The 20533-nt window shown below is 44.1% G+C and overlaps 1 protein-coding gene across 6 annotated transcripts in view; it reads right to left on the bottom strand.

Annotated features, from left to right (window-relative positions):
- LOC114267414 (uncharacterized) overlaps positions 1-20533 on the bottom strand; it is a 45605-nt gene that overhangs the window by 1780 nt on the left and 23292 nt on the right. The gene's annotated exons all lie outside the window — the stretch shown is intronic.

Here is a 20533-nt window from a genome sequence, read left to right as displayed (position 1 = left end):
GCACAACAATGCATTTTCACAAATATATGCATGCCTTGATCCTCGTGCCACCAATCACGCATACCGAGGCATGATGGCTGAGGAGTCGAATTGCACAACTCAATATAGAATGAATGCACGTATAAACACAATAAGAACCTAACTCCATCATGGATGATCCGGAGTGTCGGTGACTAGGGAATTGAGACACATTCCGTCACTCGGAGTACGAAATGCACCTCGTTTCTCGTGTCCGGGCTAACTCCTATCCCGAACATGATGCAATATACATGATATGCATGAATGCAACTAAGATACAGTCCTAACATACACAATGCTATGAAAATGAGATGCCTCGAAATGCGTGCACACGGGCACGCAAATCGAGAAAATGACATACGCAATGCAAATGACATGGAAATATGATATGGACTTACACTAACATGAGAGAGCCTCAGCCGCACTCACATAAGAGGCCGATGGATGAAAATGAAGTGCCTCGAAATGCGTGCACACAGGCACGCAAATCGAGGCAATAGCATATGCAATGCAATAAGGCTAAAATGGCATGTAGAATGCAACATGGACTTATACTAACATGAGAGAGCCCAAGCCGCACTCACATAAGAGGCCGATGGATGAAAATGAAGTGCCTCGAAATGCGTGCACACGGGCACGCAAACCGAGGCAATGGCATACGCAATGCAATATGGCTAAAATGATATGCAAACATGCTAATGGATTTTCAGCAATGAAATGTGGGGAAAACATCCCCGAAATGAGGCGAAAGTACACCCGATGCATGGAATCTCTCCCGAAATGCAAAATTAGGCACATAGAATGAACTACAGCTATACAAAGCATGCATAATTGGTACATGGAATGAAAAGACAGAAGAAAGGCAGCCCCAAAATAAGCATTTTACCAGTACAAATCATGGCCAAACAGCAAGCAAAGATAGGGCAACAATGGCATGCAAAAATAGGGATCAAGAGAGGGCAATGAAACAAGTGGTATATACAAAGCCCAAACTGAAAAATTCCCTTCTACAACACTGAAGAGGGACCAAAAATATGCACATTTATAGTTTATGGCAGCCCCAAAATCAGTATACAAACATGCTAGAAATGTAATGCAAAATGAGGCTCAACAATGGCTATAACACAAAGTATGCAAAATATTCAACAAAAAGCCAAAGACCCTTGACGAAACATGAAGAATGGGCCAAAATAAGACTATTTTTAGTTCTGTAAAATGACTAAAAACCAAAGCATACTAGGCTGCCAAGACATGCAAGAAAAGGGGACCAAGGAGGGATACAACATGAAGTAGCATATGGAGGTCCCAAACCATGAAAGGCCTTTAATAAAACATAAAGAATGGACCAAAATAAGACTATTTTTAGTACTGTAAAAAGACTAGAAACCGAAGCACAATAGGCTGCCAAGATATGCAAAAATGGGGACCAAAAGAGAATATAAAGGCAAGTATAGCATGGAGGTCCCAAACAGTGTTGAGCCCTTCTTCAATGTTGAAGAGGGGCTCAAAATAAGCCTGTTTTTAGTTCTGTAAAACGCCCAAAAATGGAAGCATAATGGGCTGCCAAAGCATGCAGGAAAAGGGGACCAAGGAGGGATACAACATGAAGTAGCATATGGAGGTCCCAAACCATGAAAGGCCCTTAATAAAACATGAAGAATGGACCAAAATAAGACTATTTTTAGTACTGTAAAAAGACTAAAAACCGAGGCACAATAGACTGCCAAAGCATGCAAGAAAATAGCATTTAAGGAAGATATTGAAGCAAATGCAAGATGGGGGGCTCAAACAGGGTTGAGCCCTTAAGAAAAAGATCTCAAAAGAAGGCCACTTTCAGTTATGGCCAGAGCTCAAAGCAAAAAGCATATATGGCTAAGAAATGTTGCAAAAATAAGCTCAAAAAGGGGAAAATGGCAACTCACCCTTGTAGACCACTCTTTGGTTGCTTCTTGGACCAAGTTGCAGCACCTTTTGCCTCTGAGAAACCCTCCTTGATGTTGGAAATGGAGTGGTGGTAATGGTGTTAGGTGGTAGTGAAGAAAAGGGGATGAAACTTGGGTGTTTTAGGGTAGAAAATGAGAGAAGGAGAGGGGACATAATGCAAGAAGCTCAAAGGATTTTTTTCTAACCCCTAATACAAATGCTTGCAGCTGGTTATAAGGAACAAAAAGAGGGTGTAAAGGTGGGGAAAAGGTGGGGGAAAAGGAGGTAAGTTTTCCCCCAAAAAATATCCCCCAGATTGAGATATTTTCTGGGGAATACAGCTATACAGCTGTAAAGTGTGTGTTGCAAGGAACATGGCCGGCCACCTTTTGGAGCTGCAGGTGGCCAGCCGGCCACCCCCCCTAGCCGGCCGGCTAGGGGTCAAAAAGGTCAAATTGAGTTAGTGGCCGGCCACCACAAAAAGATGGCCTCCCAGGTCCCCTCATCACAACCCTGTGGTTCGAATTTGGAAATTCTAAAACAGGAGAGAGAACAAGCCACTTCTAGGGGGGTCAAAAGGGTCAGGTGACATTAGTGGCCGGCCACCAACTTTTAGGATCCACCCAAGTGTGTACATCACAAATATGTGGTTCAAAGTTCAAGAAAGTGGCCCAAGGGTGTTCAACATTGGCTCGGAAGGAGGGGTTCAAAAGGGTCAAGCAACATTAGTGGCCGACCACCAACTTTTAGGGTCCTCCCATGTGTGTACATCACAAATATGTGGTTCAAAGTTCAAGAAAAAGGGCCCAGGTTGTTCAACATCAGCTCGGAAGTGAGAAAAACGGGCGTCGGAGGGCGCCGGAGGAGCAAAAACTGGTTGTTGAAACAATTGCTGGCCTCCCACCCTTCTACGGCCTTCCCGGTGATAAAATAGAGGTACCTACCAAAAATGAACAAAAACCGATGCAAAACGAATGCTCGGGGACCAAAACACGCAGTTCGGGGTCCCGAAAACGGGCTGTTAAGCACCGAAAGTGGCATTCGGCCACGAAGTGTGTTTCTCAGACCCCAGTGTCCCTCAAAAGGGAGCAGAAAGGAAGTATGCCAAAAATCAGAACAAACGGAGATGGTTAGGCGGTCCCGAACCGAGGCACACGGCCAACGGTCCCGAAAAAAACGGGAAACCGGACTCCGAAATGGGCAAAATGGCCTGCGGCCACAAAATGTAGCCCACGGCCACTGAGAGATGGTCTACGGGACCTCTCCCTCCCCTCAGGAAAAGAAACAGAGAAAACCGAGTCTGGTTCGCAAACCGAGGCGAGGCACAAAAAAGGGTTCGGAAGTCCGGAGGCAGGGCTCACGGCCGCGACTCTGAAACTTCTGAACGAGCACATTATGCAACATCACCAAGCGCTCAATCGGTGACGTCTGAGTCTTAAGGTCGGTCAAAAATGGGGTGTCTACAAATGCCTGTCTAAATAATTAGAAGTGAAACTTCATCCTATATTCCCCTCCGAATGATCAACATTGCAATGAGTTATTAGAATCAATAGGTTATCAAATTGCTCATTTGGAAAAATGGAAAGCCCTCTTATTGGACGATCATGATACTTAACCAAAAATCAAAATTCTAGATTAGCAAAGAAACAATATCACTGTTTTGGTTCAATAAGATACCAAAGCAGATGATTGACTCATTCCAATGTGCACACAATCAAACTACAAGAGCTACGTGCATTCTAGAACAAAGATTGCAGCTAAAACGGATAATCCAATTGTACAATTATAAAACCTCAAGAATGAAAATATGTATCGACCAGAAAAATTGGAAACGTAAGGATGAACTTGAGGTTTGAATTTCATGCATGAAAATAAACTGGGAATATGGAATTGAGGAGCTATAACAAATAAACCAAAGCATATAACGACTTTGAGAAAGGAAACAAAACAATGCACCTATAAGAACATAAAAATTGAATGTTATGTATGTGTGTTGATTTCCGACCACATAACCAAAAGGGGGAACTCAGCTGGAGAGCACCAGCAGAATAGGTTAAGCCCAAACAAACTGTAACAGAAAGAAGAGATTCCGGCGGTAGTTCATCCACCCGGGGGCACTCCGACGATCAAGTCAGTTATCTCTCAAAGATAACAAAAGTGTTTAACTCACTATTCAGAATACAAAAAGCGTACCTCAGACCCATGGGGGTGCCCCTCTTTTATAATCATCACAAACTTAATCCCAATAGAAGCCTGGCTTCAATGGACTTTGGATTACGGCTAATCTTGGACTCCCAGTGGGATTGAGATAAACTCTCTAAGAGTTTTATCTTTATCCAAACTGAAACCTTCCCTCGTTTCTAGGACTCTTGTCCCTTATCCACTTATCCCGGACTCCGATATCTTCGGAGATAACCTCGGCCTAATCGAGATAACCTCGGCGTCATGTCAGGACACGTGGAACCTCCGCTAACACTTCGATGCCACCTCTACCACGTGTTGCCATGCAAAAATTATATCCCCACAACTGCCCCTAGGTTCTATTACCTCGGTATCCTGAAGTGATGGAACCTATATCATTCATTCCTTTTAGTACATCGGCTAAGCTTGCCTTACCTTTCATTCCAGAGGTCACCACCCGGGGCCCCATGTGACTAAGATTTGTAATTTGTTCTCTCCAATGCCTTGGAACAAATAATCAAGTCGGTTAAATTATTTAGCCGAGGTCCTTGCTTCTTTGACCCAAGAACTTCAAGTGTTTTATCATGCGTGAAAGCTGTTACGCACAGTAACCCAACCATTTTAGCCATGCGTCTTCCCCTCACTGGATCGTACTTGATATGTGCCTTTAAGTCATCTTGCGTCTGGGTGCGCCGTCTGACAAGCACGTCGCCCTAGGCGCATTGATGGTATTTTGCCGCCATTCTCCGCATTCAATCAAAACCACCCTCTCTCTCCGTCTTTTCACTTTTTTACCATCATCTTCATGCATACTCTCTCTCTTTACTCTCCCAAATCCGCCATTGCTTCAAACCTTCAAGCTCTGCAACCGCTTTCATTTCTTCCCTCCGGTGAAGCTTTCGCTGATCTCTTCTGATTGCAACCATTATCTGAATCCGGCGTACTCAACACCGGCTTCACTCCTCTGGTAAGCCATTGTTCCTTTTTATTTAAATTTATTGTTTTACTTCAAAGAACTTCACTGTTGTACTCACTGCGCTTGCGTGTTTGCTCATGTCTTTGATCGTTAATTTGTGTCTTGGATTCCATCATGTACTTGAGCATGTTCATTTTATGGCTCTGTTTTTTCCCAATCCATTCTTGAATATACACACACTGTTTGTATATCTGTTGATTTTTGCCACTATTTTTGGCCTTGCACCCTTGCACACACTCTATTGCAGTGTTCTTGATGGAGCATCACCATTCTTGATTCTTAATCTTTGTTTTTGTCTCTTTCTTTTGTGTTTTCTCCATATTCTTGCCTTCAATCCTCTGTTTTCATAGACCTAGGTTTGGGTTTTGTCGTAGAACTCACAAACCTTAGGGAATACTGAAACAAATTTCTCTTTAGATCCCAAAAATTCTTTACCCCAGCATTCATTTTAGGTTTTGCCAAGGTCATCTGAACCTTCACAGAACACTTTTTCCGAAATCCTACACCCTTCCCTTAAGCCGACATTATGGGTATGTGGAGGCATAGGGTAGACACCCCAACAAGTTAGAGTACTTTAGGCAAGAGTTTGAAATCTCGGCCGACGTTCACTTTAAGTTGGCTGGGAAGGACGATTCTATCATGCCTACAGTTGGCTCCATGCCCTTCCCGGTCGTCGCCTTCACTGAGTGTGGACTTAGGCTTCCGCTGGACATCATTTTCCAAGAAATCCTCTATTATTACAAATTGAACCCGATGCAGCTTGCCATTAACTCTTACCGAGCTATCAATGGTATAATTGCCTTAGCACGCCGAGAAAAAGCTAGGGTAACCTTAGCCGACATTCAATACTGCTATACCATGTGTGGCCTCAAGTTAGAAAGAGGCTACGTCTACTACCTTAAACCGAGGTCAACTGAATACAAGCTTGTTGCCGACCTCCCAGACTCCAACAAAGGGGCCAAAGATGATTACCTCATTGTCTCGGGCAACTGGGAGTTCGCTCCAGATGAGGACCTAAACCTCTACCCTCTTAGCCGAACAGTATTTATAGAGGGTAATGGTAAGAACCAAGTATCACACAAATTCATTCTTCAAATCATTAAAACTTTATTCTTTCGATATGTTCTAATGTCTGTGTTCTTCCGTGCAGCTCTTCCACAGCCACCAAAGGATTTTCGCAAGTCTTTCTTCCTCCGCAAGGATCTCAAGAAGTTGATGGATCTGCCAGTTCATAGGCGGAGAGCTCCTCTACTGCTCAACTTCATCCCGACTTACAAGTCAGTACTTCCTAACGTCCCAAAGAAGCAGAAAAAGCAAGTCTCCACCTTCCGCCACAACTCTACCAGCAACTTCATCATCTCGGCCAGATCAGGGGTCAACCTCTGATCCAGTAGAGCAGCCATCTACCTCGACTCCACAGCAGATCCCACCATCTTAACGCCAACGCCGACGCCAAACTGCAATTACTGCAGAGATGGGCCGCAAGAAAGCAGTCGCAGAAGATCTTTTAGCCGACATCCCCGACACCGTCCACGCTCAACCAGCCCAATTCCAGCCTCAACCAAAGCAAAAGCCTAAAAGACTGAAGAAGGCTCAGCCTAAGGCAACGGTGACTCAGATTGACACTAAGGACACCTTGCCAATTTCAAAGTTGGCTGAGAGCGAGAAGACCACTTCTACTGCCGAGAAGAGGCCCGCTGAGGCTGAACCATCCCAATCAACCCGGTCGAAGAGGCCGAGGTTCGAGCCCGCAACAACCTCGGGCTTTATGAAATCAGATGCCCCCTGGCCTCCTCCTATTACAATTGAGGACAAGCCGGTTAGAGTTGGCGACAGTGCCGACGATATTGAAGTCGGCGTTGCCCTCTCTACCGCCTTGCTCCTTCCTAACGATCTCGAGTACAACGCCGGGATGAGCGAGTATGAGAACTTTGCTCTGATGTTGCAACGCTCTGTCCAAGTTAGCCCTTAACACTTTGTAATCTTTCATTTTCTTTCCGCTACCCCATACTTAGAGAGTTTTATTAACTCGTTTTTCTCCATTTCTCCTAGGCGATTCAGCATGGCCACTCTTTTGCGATGCAAGCCTTCGCCATCAAGAAGGAGTTGGCGAATAAAACCAAAGAGGCTTCTAGCTTGCAGAAGGCTTTGAAGAAGGCTAAGGGCAAAATGAAAACCTTGTCAAATTAGGCCGAGGCTGAAATAAAAGCTCAGGATGCGGTCGAGGAAAAAACAGACGCTGCAAAGGCCATTAAGAAGGTCCTTGAAGTTGAGAAGAATGATGCCCAGATAAAAATTACTGAGGCTCAAGCCGAGCTCCGGGCTACCTTGGCCACGAAAGCAGCCAAGATCAAAGCGGCCGATGAGAAAGCATATGCTGAGGGGGCGGCCGATGTCAAGGATGATTACAAAAAGCAAGTGAGGCAGGCATGCAACAAGGGTTTTACCCTTGGTTGGATGGCTGCTCTCAAAAAGCTTGATGTCCCCGAGGATTCTCCACTCAAGAATGCTGGTGACCTTTCCCTGCCATTTCCCCTACTCCAAGCCAATTCGAAGACGATTCCAAGTTCGAGAAAGAAGCTTTGGTTAGGAAGACGAAGGACGCTGCTGGGGCCAAGTCCCCTACTCTCAATGATCAAGTCGTAGACTTGTCTCGGGATGAGGAAGGCGAGGTCTCCAAAGATGCCACTCCTGAGACAACATCGGACATGCCTATCGCCGAGAAGAGCATTGATCAAACTCTTCAAGAAATCGGTACCGAGCTCGCGGTTGAGAAGGCTGCCAAGAAGTCTTCCCAAATGTCCTCTAAGCCCCAAACCCAACCGATTAACGACGCCGAGTAGTTTAGTTTTGATGCTTGTTTTTTACTTCTGTACCTTGTATCTTTTCCTTTCTTTTTGAAACAGTGTAAGCTTTAATTTGGCCAGCATACCACCTTTGCGATCTGAATTAATGTCAGGCCGAAGTGCCTTTTGTATTTGAACTTCCGTATCTGAATACAAATATAACTTTCTTCTTTTAATGTGATTGTATGTTTGTCTTCCTTTACTCTTGTACGACTCTTTATACTTGGAATAATTTTCATGTCTTCGACATACACCTTGACTGTGTAATCTTCTCGGTGTGGAATACTTCGGCTATTCCCACTAACAGTTTTCCTCAGCTTTGTCCTAACACTTGAAAATATTTATACAAATTTCACCAACGTTATTTACATCTTGCCATTTCGCTCGAGACCTCTGTTTTCTTTTATTGCAGCATAATCTTGGTTTAACTTCAACTTGGTGTTAAACCATCTTCTTGTAACATAACCTCGATTTAACTTCAACTTGTAAATTGTTCTCAAAATTTCAACAAGTGTTAAACCATCTTATTGTAACATAACCTCGGCTTAACTTCAACTTATAAATTTTTCTCAAAATTTCAACAAGTGTTTAAACCATCTTCTTGTAACATAACCTCAGCTTAACTTCAACTTGTAAATTTTTCTCAAAATTTCAACAAGTGTTAAACCATCTTTTTTTAAATTCCAACTCCCAAGCATTATTCTCCAGCCCTCTGCCCCCTAATGTGAACTTAAGTTCCACTTGGGTTCTCATTAAGCATGTGGCTTTTGATCTTGTCACCGAAGTCAGATTCACACAAAGACTGACCGAGGTTACCAACCTCAGTCTTTTTGTTAATCTAACTGGCATGTGTTTGGCTCCAATCTATGTCTGATTTTGCCGATATGATAAGTCCAAGTTAACCCAACTTAGTTCAACTCTATTATATGCAAGTAAAGTTTCTACTCTGCCATATAATAAATCTAAGTTATTCGTCATGTCTCGCTTAGAAATATCGCCAACTTAGTTCAACTCTATTATATGCAAGTAAAGTTTCTACTCTGCCATATAATAAGTCTAAGTTATTCGTCATGTTTCAATCAAAAACATCACCAACTTTGTTCAACTCTATTATATGCAAGTAAAGTTTCTACTCTGCCATATAATAAGTCTAAGTTATTTGTTATGTTTCAATCAGAAACATCGTCATAGGACTGGTCGGTTCTATCGCACAAATTTCAAATTCACAAAAATCAAACTAGTACTTTTATTATTACTTCAGCTAATATGCCCTATTGCTAGCAACCTTTCTCAGGATGAGGTCCCTATCCTTGAACTCTCTTGGGCTGACCTTCTTGTTTGTAAGCCCTAACAAGTTGTTGTTGGTATGCCCCCAGCCGAATTGCTGTTCTATCGCAAGTTGCAGGTGGATTTCAACAACATTTTCACGTTTTTTTACATAGGCTTCAGCTTCCTTTTGCATGTAAGGCCAAAAGAATCCCTACGATATTGCCAGTTGTGCTAGAAAGTTTGAATGAAACAGCAGTACTTTTCGCCTACTCTTCTGCACCCCAAAATCATTCCATTGACCTAAGTTTTTCAAAGTTTTTTAACACTGCGGTGAAAACGAAGAGGAAGGGATTCCTCGGGTTTTGCAAAATTTTGATCAATTGAGAGAAAAGAGGCATGCTAAGCCCTTAATGATTGAGATCATGCTTGTTAGCGTAAGTACTGGGAAGGATCCTGGCTTGATCCAGATTGGTTCTACACTATCTTCAGCGCGAGCGATTTGTCGCTTTCTTAAAAATTTTCAAAAACAAAATGTTTTGCGCGGTCCTGTGAAGACTTGTGTGGAATCGCTCTTGAGATTGTGCAGCTTAGGATCGCTCTCAGCCTCGAGACTTGAGTCCTTGCTTTCAAACCTTGGGCCCATTCAGAACGTTCAACGGTCAACTACAATGTGAGGCCTGTGTGGCCAGATTCAAAGCAGCCCTCGAACAAGAGGCCAGGAAAGTCAGATCGAAAAGGTCAGAAGATCAGAAGAAGCTTGCAAAGCTAGAACAGGAGTACCCCTCGAACTAGGGGCAAAGATATCAGACGTGCTCGAAGAGCTGAAGATGAGTCCTCTTGCAAATCAACAGCCACTCTCCTGGATTCAGATGACTTCGGGATCTCAAAACCATTTGACATGGACAAAGCTACACTTTTACCCTTTGAGAGGCTCGCTGGGCCGAAAACCCGGAAGGGCGGCCCAGGCAAAAGTTAGAGCAAGAAAAGAAGAAAAAGAACAAAAAAGAGAAAAGAACAAAAGAACAAAATGAAGAAAAATGCAAAGAAAAGAACAAAAAAAGAAAATCAAAAATCAAAAGAAATGAAAAGAAATGAAAAGAACACAAAAATTGAAAAGAAGAAAAACATAGCTCGCAAGGTTGAAAACCCGCAAAGGGCGGCCTTGGCAAAAGTTAGAGCGCAAAAAAGAGAGGTTAATACCCGAATGTACCTTAACCCCGAACTACGTGAGGCTTGATTCCCATCTTCGGGATACGTAAGCAACTTCATTCTGAAGTCCAGCCATAAACACTTCCAAATCGACTGTGTCCATGCGATGGTTCTGATCATCTTTGTCTTCTCTGTATCTGAGAGCCTGGTTGTGTTCGTCACTCTGAGGACGGACTACAATGCGCTGCGGGGCCATTCAGACAAGGGGCAACTTTCCGTTGCCATTCAACGCGCCGCGATGCCGTTCAAACAAGGGGCAACTTTCCGTTGCCATTCAATGCGCCGTGGCGCCGTTCAAACAAGGAGCAACTTTCCGTTGCCATTTAATGTGCCGTGGTGCCGTTCAAACAAGGGACAACTTTCCGTTGCCATGCAGCTCTCTTCGAGCAAGGGGGCAATTTTCGTCCGGATCCGAGGTTGTACGTCTCAAGAGTAAGTTCCGCGCTTGTTAAGCATCGGCCGTTTGCGAAAATAGTCTTTGAGAATTTTTACTGAGGTTGACTAATTTTCTCGAAAATTGTTTCATCTTTTCCAAAAACTGGACCATTTCTTGGACCAAAAAAGGAAAATTTTCAGTGCTCATAGCCTGACTTCCATGATTTTCAAATCAAAAATTGAACAAGCATGTTAATCTAACTTTCATGTTGGTCAAAATTGTTTTAAAACCAAAATAAAAAAATGGTCAAAATGATGAAATAGGGGCACAGTTGAGTCAGATGTTCTGTCTTCCTCCTATTGTCAACTTACTTGCCAGAAAGGGAACTCTACTTGCCGAAAGGGCACCATATTCGCCAGAAAAGGGCACCACTGAGGCTGATCACAAAACGGCTGAAGGTTCCCTCATCCTCCAAGCAACAAGGTATCAAGCCAAGTGCGAAGCACGAACCGGAATGGGACAAGATATTCCACTCCTTTATCTAGACAAGTCTGATCACGTCCAAACTCCCCAGCAGAGCATCATCAACCGATGTCAGCTGCAGATTTGCTACACATCCAATTGTAGCGCAGCCCTTCTTTGGAAGAAATTCACTGTTGTGAACAAGAATCAAAAGCTGGTAGAATACCAGGGGCAAGGGCCCACGACTTCCTGTTTATCCATCAACCGCCCAGGGGAGGGATTGGAAAAAAAAAATGAGAGATTGAAGAATAGAGAGATGTGCGATGAGAGAAAAAGTGAGAAGATGGCTTTTTCAGAAAAATAGAGCTTGAGGGCCGAGTAATGTGAGAATCACAAATGAGAAAGGGTGGGAAACAATACCCGGGGAAACAGGCTCCATGTGCACATTTGAGTCTTGTGTTTTATTTTGTCTGTCTCGATTCTTGTTGTGAGTCGCTTCGAGTGTTACTCGATGTGTTTAGGTTGTTTACCTTTTGTTTTCCGTTGCTGAGTCTTTTTCACTGTGTGCAGTCGTAGGCTCAATACCCGGTTAAGAACTCATTTCTCAATTTCCATAAATCTTTTTGTGCTCAGAGTGCTGTGCCATTCTCCACATTTGTACAAAACAAGATTTGTTCTTTCATAAAACTGCAGGGTCCACCCCCGATAAGTGTGAACGGTAAAACAAGGACCTATCTGAAGCTATATAAGTTCCGGACTACGAAGCAAAAGAAAATAAGGAAAATTTTGAGCATTTGAGTGTGTTTCACCTTCAGAAAATTCTGAGATTGCATTCCATATGTACCTCTTCAGGCCTTGCCAGTGCCCCGAAGAATGAGTGTGCCTCTACTCCAAGCTTAAGCATGCTTCAAGCCAGAACGGCAATTAAAGCAGTAGCAGCAGATGTTATCTTTCGCCAATATGAACAGGGTGTGCCCTTTTTGAGCTGAGTGTGTTGCAAAGTCCTCTAAGAGGTAAATCAGAGGCACCAGAGTACATATTTGATGCTCCTCTACTACATAGAATGTGCACTTTCATATACACTTCTATTACATGCGTGCCGCGTATCGTTATGATTCATGCATAGAATATGCTTGCTTTCGATTCTGCATAGAATACGCTTTCAATATTGCATAGAATATGCTCCTGTTTCTTGCATAGAAAATGCACCTCATTTTGCATAGAACATGCATTCACTCGCACTATCTTGTGCACTTACACTTTGTATCCCACTAGCACTGTCTTGTGCATCTTGTGGTTGTATCTCACTCGCACTATTTTGTGCATTGCATTTCAAATCAATCGCGCTGTTTAGCATATCGCACTGTTTAGTGCATTTCAAATCAATCGCGCTGTTTAGCGTATCGCACTGTTTAGTGCATTTCAAATCAATCGCGCTGTTTAGCGTATCGCACTGTCTTGTGCATTTCAAAATCACTCGCGCTATTTTGCGCATCGCACTGTTTTGTGCAGTTTACCATTCGTGCTATTTTGCGCATCGCACTGTTTTGTGCAGTTTACATTTCGCGCTATTTTACACACCTCCATCGCACTGTCTTGTGCATTTCAAATCACTCGCGCTTTCTTGCGCATTGCACTGTTTTGTGCACCTTACTTGCATTTTGCACGCATTCCATCGCGCTATCTTGCGCATCTCACCTGTACTTGTTAGTGCATTGTATCGCGCTATCTTGCGCACCTTATCTGTATCGCACTGTTTTGTGCATTCACCTTGCTCGTACTGTTTTGTACACCTTTAGCATCGCACTATTTTGTGCATCTGTTTAGCACTGTTTTGTGCATTCACTCTGCATCGCACTGTCTTGTGCACTCCCTGGTCTAGGAGACCTTAAATCCTCCGGTCTACGGAGACCTTAAATCCTGCATCTTTATTCGCACTGTCTTGTGCACTCCCCGATCTAGGAAACCTTAAATCCTCTAAAGGTGCAATTTCTTTGGTGTTTGTCGTGCCCTAACGACTTCTGGTGGTCTGGTATAGCCACCTGCCTGTGTTTGCGGTGAGTTCCTAGGAGACCAACTGAGACGGTGGAAACTAGAGTTCGAATGGCTTATGCCTAGAACGCAAAGGTTCGGGATTTTCGAGATTAAAGTCTGGTTTAAATACCTAGGGGTATATCCTCGGCTTGAAATCTGTATGGCAGCCCCATAGATTGAGATAGCATCTGTATGCACCTCAATTCTGGATACTGATCCAACCTAGTCTGTCACCCTGTTGGAGAATAGGGAAAGCTGCGACCATAGTCAGGGAGAAAAGTAGTACCTGTGGTTCAACCAAGGAGAAGCGAAAGATCCCCAGCAGCATGAGGTAAGTCATTGCCAATTGCCCCTGTAAGGTACCTTTACCTCTTAGCCATTACATTGCATTTTAGCCACTGCATTATAGTGCATTGCGGGAATCCTCAATTTTCAAACCGGCTTCGCGTAGCGTATAAGTCCAATCTTCAAAATCTTCTTGCATATCATTTTGCATTTTGCCCCCTTTGCCTGCGGGCATGCCTGCGGGCACATCTCTGTTTATCTGGTACGTTTGTCTAAGTCTTCGGCCTTGTCAAAAATGGGTCATCTCTGGGTTTTGACATTCACTCACGTCACTTGTGACTTCCGAGTTCTGTCAAAGAGGGGCAACTGTAGACACCCCATTTTTGACCGACCTTAAGACTCAGACGTCACCAATTGAGCGCTTGGTGATGTTGCATATCGCGCTCATTCAGAAGTCTCAGAGTCGCGGCCGTGAGCCCTGCCTCCGGATTTCCGAACCCTCTTCTGTGCCTTGCCTCGGTTTGCGAACCAGACTCGGTTTTCTCTGTTTCTTTTCCTGAGGGGAGGGAGAGGTCCCGTAGACCATCTCTCAGTGGCCGTGGGCTACATTTTGTGGCTGTAGGCCATTTTGCCCATTTCGGAGCCCGGTTTCCGGTTTTCGAAGCCGTCAGGCCGTGTGCCTCGATTCGGGACTGCTTAACCATCTCCATTTGCTCTGATTTTTGGCATACATATTATTTTCTCCCTTTTAAGGGACACTGGGGTCTGAGAGACCCACTTCGTGGCCGAATGCCACTTTCGGTGTTTAACAGGCAGTTTTCGGGACCCCGAACTGCGTGTTTTGGCCCCCGAGCATTCGTTTTGCATCGGTTTTCGTTCATTTTTGGCAGGTACCTCTGTTTTATCACCAGGAAGGTCACTAGAGGGTGGGAGGCCAGAAATTATCTTGGCAACCAGTTATATTCCATTTTCACCCTCCAACACCCGTTTTTCTCATTTCCGAGCCAATGTTGAACACCTCGGGGCCACTTTCTTCAACCCCAAACCACATATTTGTGTTGTACACACATGGGAGGATCCTAATATCATATGGCCGGCCAGAAACTCCAATTGAACCTTTTGAACCCCTCCTAAAAATGGCTTATTCTTTCTTCTGTTTTACAGTTTCCAAATTCGAACCACAGGGTTGTGATGAGGGGACCTGGGAGGACACCTTTTTGTGGTGGCCGGCCAAAAAATCAACTTGACCTTTTTGACCCCTAGCCGGCCGACCATGAGGGGTGGCCGGCCGGCCACCTGCAACTCCAAAAATTGGCCGGTCATGTTCCTCACAATTTGCACTTTACAGCTGTATAGTTGTTGTCCCCCAGAAATATCTACATCCAGGGGACACCAAGTCCTTTTCCCCTACCCTTTCCTTCCATGCTCCCCCTCTCCTTGGTCCATATAACCAGCTGCCATCTCTTGTATTAGGGGTTAGAAAAATTGCTTCAAGCATATACATACATATCTCCATCCATCTCTCTCATTTTTCCTTGAAAACTCCTAAGTTCTACCTCATTTCTTCACCACCACCAAGCACCACCACCACTACTCCATTTTCAGCAGCTTGAGAGGCTTTCCAGCAGCTGGGAGGCATCACTTCTCAAGCCAAGAAGTAACCAAAGACTTGTCTTCAAGGGTGAGTTTCATTTCCCCCTTTTTGGTCCATTTCTTGTGTCATTTTTAAGCCATATATGCTTGTTGTTTTGAGCTCCGGCCCTAACTGAAAGTGGCCTTCTTTTGAGCTCTTTTTCACTTTTTCTTAAGGGCTCAACACTGTTTGAGACCCCATATTGCACTTGCTTCAATATCCTCCTTGAATGCCATTTTCTTGCATGATGTTTTTAGCCTATATGTGATCTGTTTTGGAGCATGATGTAAACTGTAAATAGGCTTATTTTGAGCCTCTCTTCAACATTGAAGAAGGGCTCATCACTGTTTGGGACCTCCATCTGCCACTTCATGTTATATCCCTCTTTGGTCCCCTTTTCTTGCATGCTTTGGAAGCCCATTGTGCTTCTGTTTTTGGCCTTTTTACAGTATTGAAAATAGTCTTATTTTGGCCCATTCTTCATGTTTCATTAAGGGTCTTTGGCTGTTTGTTAAATATTTTGTATACTTTGTGTTATAGCCACTTTTGAGCCTCATTTTGCATTGCATTTCTAGCATGTTTGTATACTGTTTTTGGGGCTTCCATAAACTGTAAATAGTCATATTTTTTGCCCCTCTTCAGTGTTATAGAAGAGTCTTTTTCTGTTTGGGCTTTGCATCTACCACTTGCTTCTTTGTCCATTTTTCGGTCCAATTCTTGCATAAGAGCTTAGCCATACCTATGTTTGTTTTTGGGGTTTTTACAGTTCTGAAAAATGTCATATTTTGGGCCCCTCTTCAATGTTGTTGAAGGGCCCTAACCTGTTTGGGGTCAGCAGCTGTGAGTTGCTTCATAACCTCATATTTAGGGCCATTTTTGCATACTAGTTTTGACCTATTTATGTTTGCTGTTTGGCCATGCTTTGAACTGGAAAAATGCTTACTTTGGGGCTGCCTTGCTACTGTCTATTCATTGCATGTCCATATTGTGCATGTTTCGTATAGCTATAGGCCATTTCGGGTGCCAAAATCCATATTTCGGGACTATTCCATGCATCGGGTGTACTTTCGCCTCGTTTCGGGGCTGTTTTCCCCACATTTCAGTGCTGAAATTCCATTAGCATGTTTGCATATCATTTTTCATGCTATTGCATTGCATATGCCATTGCCTCGATTTGCATGCCCGTGTGCACGCGTTTCGAGGCACTTCATTTTCATCCATTGGCCTCTTATGTGAGTGTAGCTGAGGCTCTCTCATGTTAGGATAAGTCCATGTTGCATTCTATATGCCATTTTAGCCATATTGCATTGCATATGCCATTGCCTCGATTTGCGTGCCCGTGTGCACGCGTTTCGAGGCATTTCATTTTCATCCATTGGCCTCTTATGTGAGTGTAGCTGAGGCTCTCTCATGTTAGGATAAGTCCATGTTGCATTCTATATGCCATTTTAGCCATATTGCATTACATATGCCATTGCCTCGATTTGCGTGCCCGTGTGTACGCGTTTCGAGGCACTTCATTTTCATCCATCGGCCTCTTATGTGAGTGTGGCTGAGGCTTTCTTATGTTAGTGTAAGCCCATATCATATTTTCATGTCATTTGCATTGCGTATGTCATTTTCTCGGTTTGCGTGCCGGTGTGCACGCATTTCGAGACATCTCATTTTCATAGCATTGTGCATGCTAGGCTGTATCTTAGTTGCATTCATGCATATCATGCATATTGCATCGTGTTCGGGATAGGAGTTAGCCCGGACACGGGAAACGAGGTGCGTTTCGTACTCCGAGTGACGGAACGTGTCTCAATTCCCTAGTCGCCGACACTCCAGATCATCCATGATGGAGTTAGGTTTTGTTGTGTTTTCATGCACATTCATTCTATATTGAATTGTGCAATTCGGCTCCTCGGCCATCATGCATCGATATGCGTGATTGGTGGCACGAGGATCGAGGCATGCATATATCTGTGAAAATACATTGCCATGCCCCTTTCCTGCTCTCTGTTGCAGCAAAATGAAGAATCAGCAACTTTTTGGAGTTTGGCGCGCATTTCAAGAAAAGGTGTAAACAGAGGCTAATTGGGGCATCCCAGTGGATTTCCGCGCAAGGCAGCCCAAACATGCATCATTCATCAGGAGCAAGGCAGTCCCTGGCTTGCACGCCAGTTTTACAGCTTTCTTAGTTAATTTGATTAATTAATTAGGAATTTGTATATTATTTGGACTGTATTATTTGGACTGTACTATTCTTTCATTCGGGACTATATATTTATTCGGACCCTCTGCGCGAGGGCACAAACTGTAATAAGTGTGCGTGTGTGTGATGCATGTCTTCCAACCCCACGTCTTTCTCCGTTTTATTTACCAGCTTATGATGGTTAGATTAGGGCATGTTTAAATTAGCATACAGTATGACAGCATGTTTGCATTCATTCATCTGTTTTGCATGCACCGGGCTCGGCGCATCATACTTACTGCATTTGTATTTCAATTCCAAGTTGAATACATGTTAACTGTAGCATTCCATATGCCATGTTTAGAATGGCCGAGCCTGCTATAGTTGCATTTTTGCATGTGTTGCATTAGGCATTTTTGTATACTTAGGATCATGCATGATTTCTAATGTAGTTTCTATTTTGGCTTGGAGTACTCGATAAGTTCTATGCTTTAGCATCCTTGCATGCGTGTGAGTGACTGCCATAAATAGCATGCTTACCATGAGGCTAATTGCTTATGTGATATAACTGCCTGAATGCCTGTGGGTGAAGGTTGGATTACTTGGATTGGAACAAATCATCAACTGTGAGTTTTAAGCCCACTAGATAGTGGCAAAACCATCTTTTCCTAAGCTCACCTGAGGGTGGCAAAATCTGCATCTTTAAGCCTACTTGCGAGTAGCAAACCATCTTTCAAAAAAACAAACATGAAATGTTTTGTTCCAATTCGGGCGATCCAGTCTATACTTGTATGCTGTGCGCATCACATAGTAAATCTAGGCTAATAACCGGAATAAGAACACACAATGTTTTCAAAACTAGATATCATGGTTAGTAGAGGCCGATCTTTGATCGGGCGAGCGGGGGTGCTCATGAAGTGACCTTCCCCAATCGTACCCAAGTTCCCGAGCCGAGGCAACTTTGGTAATGACGGACACGTGGCCTTAGGCAAACGAGTCAGGGTTTCCTAAATTTCCCCAAAATAAAATATTTAGGTGGCGACTCTGTATCTGGCAAAGCAGTCCATGTTTGGCACTCCTTTCAAAAAAAAATCTGTTTTCTCAAAACGATTTGCCGGATTTGGACTCTTTGGTTCAGACTTAGAACCGTGACAAATTTGAGAGTCCTGAGCTGTAGTGACCCCAATATCGAACACAACGGGAGCTCATCCTCCCGGGGCGTTCGGGGACGTCTACAATTTCTGGCGACTCTGCTGGCGACTCTGGCGTCTTCAGCGAACCGTTTCTCTTCAGCGAACCGTTTCTCTTCTCTTGTTTGGACGCCTTTGTCCCCGGTGTATCTTCCTCGACTCTAGCATATTTCTCAATTCTAGCCATGAGCTCCTCCATGCTTTTTGGTAATGTCTTTGCCAATGACTTTTGAAGTGGACAATCATCTTTCAGGTCATTCTTGAAAGATGCCAATGACTTTCGAAGTGGACAATCATCTTTCAGGCCATTCTTGAAAGAAACGACTGCCACCTCCTGGTTGCATCCGGGGATACGGTTGAACACCTCATAATACATTTTGGCATAGGCCCTAAGGCTTTCGTCTTCACTAATTCTCAAGGCCATCAAGGCGTCCACCCTCAATGGTTGTAACTTGTTTGTCACGAACCTGGCCACAAACACCTCGGCCAGGCTTTCCCAGGTTTTCACATTTCCTTTTGGCAACTTGTGAAACCAATCTGATGCAATTTCCCCGAAGGAAAAGGGAAACACCTTGCAGAGCAACGGCTCGTTTTATTTGTAACCTCAGCATACTGAACCTTTTCGGGGCCTCAAATTTTTCAATCGGCTTGACCGGAGAGGTTACCTCGGCATCTTGTTGCTTCCTCTAGTAGTAACTCCTCAGATCCTCCTTGGTCCGTCCGGAAGCTCGGCTATCAATGGATTTTAGCCTTTTTGGTGTACTACTTCCAGTATCATTGTGAACCCTTTTGGACCTCTCTCCATTGGATGCGTCGAAACATAGCTCCTTCCCCTGAACATGCCGATGTTCTTTGGGGTCAGCTTCCTTAGTGCGATGCGTCCTCCGTGAATCTCCCCTTCTTGATTCTCCTCGTCCAACTTCCCTTGAAGGCCGGTGAGAGTGTTTCTCGATTCTATCGTGCTGAGGAGTCACAGGAATTGTCTTCTGCCCCCTAGCTGGGCATCATTTTTGGCCGCTGGAATTGGTGTATCTTGCAACGGGAACGGCGGTTGCATTACGTTGTTCTGCATCATGAAATTGACGATCGATTGTAGGTCCGCCAATTTGTTTGTCAATTCCTTCATCTCATCGTCCCTCCGTAGGAATCGATCTTTCCATACCTGGAGGTCATCCTCGTTGTAATACCCGCCTCGATCTGATTTCTTTGGTATGTCGCCCTCTTGGTTGACGTCCTTCTCTCCGTGAATCTTATCACGAGTCTCTTTGTTGCAGTTGTCTTCTTCGACGTCAAGGTCAATAGGTTTTCCATTTCCAGTAGGAGTGTCGTCTCCAATCTTCTCTTTCTGTCTGTTATTGGACATCTATTCTCATTTCTTTCCCACAGACGGCGCCAAATTGTGGGTGTTGATTTTCGACCACACAACTAAAAAGGAGAACTCAGCTGAAGAGCACCGGCAAAATAAGTTAAGCCCAAACAACCTATAACAGAAAGAAGAGATTCTGGCGGTGGTTCGTCTACCCGGGGGCACTCCGACGATCAAGTCAGTTATCTCTCTAAGATAGCAAAAGTGCTTAACTCACTATTCAGAATACAAAAAGCGTACCTCAAACCCATGGGGGTGCCTCTCTTTTATAATCATCACAAACTTAATCCTAATAGGAGTCTGGCTTCAATGGACTTTGGATTACTACTAATCTTGGACTCCTAGTAGGATTTGGATAAACTCTCTAAGAGTTTTATCTTTATCCAAACTGAAGCCTTCTCTCGTTTCTAGGACTCTTGTCCCTTATCCGCTTATCCCGGACTCCGGTATCTTCGGACATAACCTCGGCCTAACCGAGATCATCTCGGCGTCATGTCGGGACACGTGAAATCTCGACTGACACTTCGGTGCCACCTCGGTCAGGTGTTGCCATTCAAAAATTATATCCCCACATTATGGTAGAAGTATA

Source organism: Camellia sinensis, chromosome 4 (genome assembly GCF_055761805.1).
Source record: "Camellia sinensis isolate YWXY chromosome 4, ASM5576180v1, whole genome shotgun sequence".
NCBI lineage: Eukaryota > Viridiplantae > Streptophyta > Magnoliopsida > Ericales > Theaceae > Camellia > Camellia sinensis.
The sequence above is the reverse complement of the archived record's forward strand: the minus strand, read 5'-3'. Positions and strand labels throughout refer to the sequence as shown.